General features: G+C 39.8%; 1 pseudogene; it reads right to left on the minus strand.

The window, feature by feature from the left end:
• Positions 1-5,162: 5,162 nt before the first annotated feature.
• LOC148727217 (uncharacterized) lies at positions 5,163-6,000 on the minus strand (annotated as a pseudogene).

The following is a 6,000-nucleotide window of genomic DNA, read 5'->3' on the forward strand; positions in this document are numbered from 1 at the left end:
CCACGGCCGCTACACAATAGAATCCTAAAATATCACCTGTTTTCATAGGGTTTGGACACGCAAACATGTTTTGCTTCAAAGTTCGGAATTGCTTCAGTCCTTACCTAGCACCCTTGATACTTCCCTACGTACATTTAACCGCAAATCAATTAGAACCTGGACTACAATATGTTAAGATAAAGCCCCATGGATCTGAAAATGTGACCAAAATTATTTCCAAAAGTAGTTAATCAACTCAGGCTGTATTAAGCATTAATTGCTTTGCTCACCCCCGCCAAGTATGACATACATTGGTTTAAGTGGTTTTGCTATCCTTGGTGTTCACAGAATATTATTTCCTAAAGAGAGAATTAAAGAATGCATATATTTTAAAGTCTATCAAGAAAGATAACACAGCATGCATTCTCTCAGTCTACTGTTCTCAGCCTCTCTTAGACGTTGTCGACACAACATCGCATAAATTTAGAAATTTAGCTTTGTCTCTAAGTTTAGGCACACTGTCCGCAGTAATTTGCCCACTTATAGAGAAGCCCGGTGAAAACGCTTTTCAAATTGTACAACTTTTCAAAACCTTGACTTTCCTTGTAATGTGGTTTAAAACATGTCATAACCGGAATTTTTTTCAAGTGCTGACTAATTGCTCTTTGAAAGTATTTTCGGAACAATTGGGCCCCTGTGAGACGCATCCACAAAAAGTCATTCAAGCGTCTTCGCCTCTGGTGATCATTGCGTTGTTGACAAAAACATTCTGCTTTGTATTCACAGTGAAATCTGTCTTTTCCAAATTTACAGTTAAAAAGTATATCTGACAAGAATATTGAACATTTATTTGATGATTCTTAAATCTAAAATCAGAGATTAAAATTAACTACGAACATATGTTTAAGGCTATAATAGTTCTGCGCTTTCATCTGCAAAACTTTTTCCTGTCAACGATGAATACAGGGCAACTCACACAGTTTAATTTGTGTACAAAGGCGGATTTCGAAGAAAACACAAACCCTGGGGACAAATGGCGGACACGACCGAATGGATAAGGACCAGGCCTGGGTACAAACAAAGTCCGCTGACCGTCATGCGTGCGGCTCACTAGCAAGGATAACAGACTGAAATGCCCAATAAAGGGGTTGCATGGAAAGTGGGAGAAACAGGGGGCTATTAGAGGATAACTGAAACACCCTGGCGCGCACGTTTTCTAGTATTTCCCATTTTTTCTATCCTTAAGTCAGAAATTAGTTGGCTAAGACGATTATTTCCCATTAAAATTCGTAGTGACTTTGACACTATGACCAAAAGGTGTGGACGAGCCATAACATTTTGTATCAAGGCCTCGTGCAAGGCAACTGTCATCGAGGTATTTTCACCGCCTGAAACCATTTGTGAGAGCTGTATTGCATGCGTTTCAAATAATGACCAGCAGCGTGAGCTGGATCTAAGAACGAGATAGCACAGACGTTGTTCCTATCTAATTTCAGTTTGCTTATCATGGTCTTTATCTCTAGAAAAGAGGGAATGTTTACCTGAAATGGGGAGTTGCATATTAACCTGCACATCAACGGAAGTAACTTAAAGCCTGTACGTCTCGGCAACCAAGAGATAGAGTAGCAAAGACATCCGTTTTGAGAACTTTGAATTCAATCACGATTGAAACCTGTTTTTGTCCTGGCCGTTATGTTGAGAAGCTAGAGGTGCTTTTCGTTGCTTTTTCTTCCACTCTTGTACCTCAAATAGCACTTTGGACATGAAAAAATCCTTAACTGTGTCTGTATCCTATCGCAGTGATTGGAAAGATACGTGTTGGTAGTATCAGAAAAATTAACTCTCAGCCGCTCTCTTAAAATTTACCCGATATCAAGACTTCCAGAGTGGATAGTTCGACTACATGTTTCACAAGGCTGCTACTACGAGGCCATCTACGCCATTTTACTCGGTTTCAGCGGTAAGCGTCTGAGTTTAGCCTTTATGTCCTCTTCCTTTTTCTATGCTTGTCGCTGTGTTTGTTTATTTATGTATTAATTTATTTATTTAAATTATTTTTTTGACTGACTATGCAAATTTTTATATCGATAAACCTTTCTTTGTGGCCAGCCAAAGTTACCAAGTCATCAACCTCGTTCCCAGGGCTTTTCCCTTTTTGAATTTTGGCGGGCGGGCCTTTTCCCGCCCGCCAAAATTCAAAAAGGGAAAAGCCCTGGGAACGAGGTTGCAAGTCACATGTAGCTGTTCCGTGCTGATAAGGCCTGAAGGGCCACTAAATATTTATCACCTGAAGGAGGAGGCTGAAGGTATTTTTTGGTAAGGGGTTGCGATCACATGGTTTTCAGGGGGAACGGAGAGGGGTCAGTTGTTGCTAGAAGATTAAAAAAAAGAGGGGACTAAAGCAAATTTAGCGTTTCTCTTGTTCCATTCATCTTCCCTTCCCCTCCATTCTCCCCTTATTTAGGAGCTTGGCTACACCGGCCACGGTTTCCTTATGAGGTCAATTATTCATATTGCATTGGTGGACTTGGTAATATGCAGAAATTAAAACTTAATTTGAAAAAGGTCGGAAGTCGTACAGGACATTGATATTCTGCTTAATGCCAAAATTTGATACTTCAAATTCTATTATATATTTTAACGGCAATTCTTTGCATAGATTTTTAATATTTTTGGTTGTATATCTATAACTAAATATAGGTGAGTATTCAATCGGTATTCAACAGCGTGTAAAAATGACTGACTTGATATATGCAATATCCGTAGCGGATATTGCATTTATCATCTCGAATTCAAAGTCTGCCTCATGTCCGCGTAGTGTTCTGAAACATTTGCTGCGTTTCCAAGATATAATGAATTATCTTGTGTCTATGGGCATCGGTTTTAATAATCCTTAATATCACGCTCAACCTCATCCGATAAATGCTTATTATTGGAGGAGATCATGAAAATTATCACTGCCACTGAGGGGTATCATTAGTACACTGCAGAAGGGATCAGGAAAATTACATTGTGACATAACCAAAATCATCCAACCCCTTCCCCCTTCCCTCCTTGGCCTTGCTTCACCACTGATGGCCGCTTTGGTGCACCTTCAATAGCATTAAGATACCATGCATCCGCCGCATCATCCTATCTAAGAATTACTCGTCTTGACTACAGGAGTTAAACTTATTTAAACTACTAATTTTCAGTAAAGACAGATGGAAATTTGAAACAAAACTATTCTTATTCCACTTTATTCGGTTTTTGTGGCCAGTAAACTTTTGAAAAGCCTAAGATTTGCTAAAACTCAGTTCAGCTTTAAAAAAGAAGGTCAGCGACATCATGTAACTTTGGGAATTTCAGAAATGACCAACACATCTAAAAATTAAATGAAATATCGGACATCAGAGAAAGATACTAAGATCAAGGGCTCCTTAGAGCAACCTCATGGTATGAATTTTTGGCACCCTTGACGTAAGCTGCGATCTGGCTTTCTTTGCCGGAAAGTTTTTTTGATCGTGGGCAACACGTGCTAGTACAATTATTGTGTTTGTAAGCGTTATTCTGTGTTCTGTAGTTTTACCAAAAATTGTCTTAAATTGCGAATGTGGTGGAAGATAAAATCAACGAAGTTTCACGCTAACCAATTTGCAGTAAGCTTAAAGTGCTCCTAAACCCAAAAAATTGTTTTCGCTTAATGAAATAAGCGTATTTTTTGGAGCATTTCCGTGCAAAAAATTTTTTATATGCTTAAATCTTCAATTTTCTGTACCCAGTCAAAATACGGAAAATCGGCCGCCATCTTGCCCCACGACCGTGTTTAAAGAGGAATGGTTCTAGCGGGTAATGTGACGTCAAATCAAGAACACGAAAGTCTGCATTTCACACATTTTTACTTGTTTGGGAAGGTTGTAGTCAATATTGTCCGAAAATATGCCGACTAAGTGTGTTGTAGAAGGATGTAGCAACGTGCGAAATTTGCAAGAGGGTATCGCGCTTCATACATTCCTCATACAACACACCTAGTCGGCATATTTCGGACAATATCGACGACAACCTTCCCAAACAAGTGAAAATGTGTGAAATGCAGACTTTCGTGTTCTTGATTTCACGTCACATTACCCGCTAGAGCCATTCCTTCATATTCGCTGTGTTTGGGTCTTTACGCACGAATCGTTCATGTTATCGTCACTTTTAGGACTCAGGCGCCCATTTCTCTGCAGTCAAGTATTCTGTAGCATATTTTCTTTCCATTTTCGGCTCCACAAAGATATGTTTTGATCAAAAAACCATCACGCTTTAAGGGACAGGACGCCATTTTGAATCTGTCCAAGTAGTTCGGCATAGTCTCGCCTTTGTACCAACGGCCCGAATATACGTACACCGTGACTTTGAACCGGTAAACTTGTCGGAGAGGGGGAGAAAAAGTGTTTTACTCAGTTTTAGTGCATAAATTAATGTCTAACAAAGTGAGTGAGCGATTTTTAATTGAATTTCGCCCCCAAACCCCAAACCCAATAGCATAACTTACGTCATACCATGAGGTAAAAAGGGTCATCGATAAATTCTATCTTCGAGAGATGTTGTTCGTCTTGTCATGAGCGTGAGACAAAAAAATATTCTGAGTCCCCATAGGGAAGCGAACCTCAGTCCTTCAAATTCCGCACTCCGATCATCTACTGCGGAGCCACAAAGACTCTATGGTGAGCAAGGCCCGTTACGAAGATAATATTTGTCACCCATCCTGCATACTGCTAGGATCGGCTATGTCGATAGCGTCATGTTTGTAAATAGAATAAGAAAAGTGGTAAATTTTGAGCTCGGTAAAGAGATGGAAGAAATAAAAAATAAAAAAAAGAAATTTCCCCTTTCTTTGTTCCACGCTCTGACAGCATCTTTCTCTATTTCTTTACCGAGCTTAAAATTCACCATCTTTCTTATTCTATTTACAAACTCTATCAGTCTTGGTAACAAGAAGCCTCGATGCAGGGCCCTGGGATTGGAAAGAGGATGCGTTTCAAGTCTCAGTGAGTTGATAAAATAAATTGGCTTCCGTAAAGAGTTTCAAAGCTGACCTTTCGAGCGTTGGCCCTTCGCTCTGAATAAGGGCTATAACCCCAATAACCCCTTTATTCAAGATAAGGAACAGTCTGATTATGTGGTTGAAATTTTAAAGTTCATGGTCAGTTAAACCCGGAGGTTTGCGAGAATGGCAAACAGTAACAAACAAATCATATTTTTCACACTTTTCGTTTTACTTTTATCAGCAATAGAAAAAAAACACACTCCTGCTCACTGTAATGCACACATTTCTGTTAAAAAAAAAAAAGCTAAAAGCAGACAGCAAAAACTACAACTCTCACCGTTTGCGCTTTGACGAAAATGTTATGATTTTGACTTTAAATAGCTAACGAAAAATGAACAGAACTGTCTTAAACAACGAAAGCGGATTCACTACGTTTGAAAGGCTTAAAAGCGAAAGACACTAAGGCTTGTTTTTTATGCTTTTGGAGACTTTCCAAAGCATTTGGTCAATGTGAATAGTCCTACTCAACATAGTGGGCATAAACATCACAACAGACTCGTCCATCGTTGTCTTCTTCAGTCCAATTCAAGTAATCTTCCCCGTACCACAAGCGCAGATGTTTACCAGCATGGACTGGGTGACTACCGGAGATAAAAGACAAAATGATTTCGGGGGAAAACGAGTTGTATCCGGGAATCTCTGACCACATCCCCATTCCAAGAGTAAAAGAATTGTTCCGGTGGTAAAATGACTCTATTAGATGACGTTGAGATGACACCATTGATGTGGTTTATGACAGAAGGCCTGTTGCCACAGCCCCAAAAGGACCACTGTGGGGTAGAGGCATTGACGGCGCAGGTGACGTAGCCATGCAGATAAACCAGTTTTACAGCTGCCAGTTTTCCACAATATGGAGCAGAGAACTTACCAAACTGGTTATTCTTTGCGCCGAAGCAGACTGGAGAGGTGTTCATCTTTATAAGCCGTAAATAAGCTGCTCTCCAACGCAT

This window comes from Stylophora pistillata, chromosome 7, assembly GCF_964205215.1.
Source record: "Stylophora pistillata chromosome 7, jaStyPist1.2, whole genome shotgun sequence".
NCBI lineage: Eukaryota > Metazoa > Cnidaria > Anthozoa > Scleractinia > Pocilloporidae > Stylophora > Stylophora pistillata.